The sequence below is a fragment of the Gracilinanus agilis genome, unplaced genomic scaffold (genome assembly GCF_016433145.1).
Source record: "Gracilinanus agilis isolate LMUSP501 unplaced genomic scaffold, AgileGrace unplaced_scaffold43950, whole genome shotgun sequence".
In the NCBI taxonomy this organism is placed as follows: Eukaryota; Metazoa; Chordata; class Mammalia; order Didelphimorphia; family Didelphidae; genus Gracilinanus; species Gracilinanus agilis.
The window spans coordinates 1-1,103 of record NW_025377967.1 but is presented as its reverse complement, the minus strand read 5'-3'; the positions used below and the strand labels follow the sequence as shown (position 1 = coordinate 1,103).

Genomic DNA, 1,103 nt, shown 5'->3' with positions numbered 1-1,103 from the left:
TGATTATGATATATAATTATATTTTATATTTTATTTTATTTTATTGTTTTCTTTTTTAAAATTGTAATTTTTAATTTTAATGACAAATTTCCACATAAGTTTAGAAATATGGAACACTTCATGAATTTGTGTGTCTTCCTTGTGCAGGAGTCATGCTAATCTTCTCTGTGTCTTTCCAATTTTAACATATACACACATAACTGGCATTTTAAAGTATATATGTATCAGTTGAGTCCTGGCTTTGGAGACAATCTCTGTTTGCCCAGTGTGACCCGGGTGATCTAGATCAAGTCATTTAGCCTCTTTAAGGCTCCATTTCCTCACCGAATAAACGAGAAAGTTGGGCTACGTGTCTTTAAAGATTTCTTTCAGTTCTAAAAATGCCTGGAATCTATCACTGTGAAGAGGGATTTCTTACTTTCATCCCCTTTTTACAAATGAAGAAATTCAAGTTTGGAAAGCATAAATATGATCCCTGGCCACAGAGCTAGAAAGTATCAAAGGGAGGATTCGAACCAAGTTCTCCATCTGTCTAATCCTGCTTGCTAAACACTATGAAGGGCCATCTCTCCTCATTGATGCTGTCTCTATGCACGCCGTTAGACGAGGGTCCTGCTTCTCCTAAATAGACGATAATAGCACAGGTGGAAAAAACAAGAAAACAAATAGGAAATGTATTCTGAACGGAGCTGCGGCCACCCCAGAGCCAGACTGGAAATAAACACAGATCTGGCTGGAGAGGAAGTCAATTACGGATTTATTTTTTATTCAGCACCTTTCTCATTTGGCCACCAGGTGGCGGCAGCACCCGCATTCACTCTACAGATGTAATTCTTACTGTTACTGTTAACCATCACTGTCACACTGTTTACTGGGATACGTTGTGTCTTGCCTGCTGCTCTATAATGATTATTGCCCGGCGTCCCACAATCACTTAACCCTGTTTGTCTCAGTTTCCTCATCTGTAAAACAAGCTGGAGAAGGAAAATGGCAAACCTATCCAGTATTTTTGCCAAGAAAACCCTAAATGGGATCACAGAGACTCAGACCCAACTCAACAACAACAACAACAAATCCCGAGTTGGCAGGTTGCTCCCTGCAAG

General features: G+C 39.5%; 1 non-coding gene across 1 annotated transcript; it reads right to left on the bottom strand.

The window, feature by feature from the left end:
* Nucleotides 1-102: 102 nt before the first annotated feature.
* On the bottom strand, nt 103-207 carry LOC123255334. The gene has a single exon (XR_006506756.1). It is a non-coding gene; the product is annotated as a U6 spliceosomal RNA (small nuclear RNA).
* Nucleotides 208-1,103: the final 896 nt, after the last annotated feature.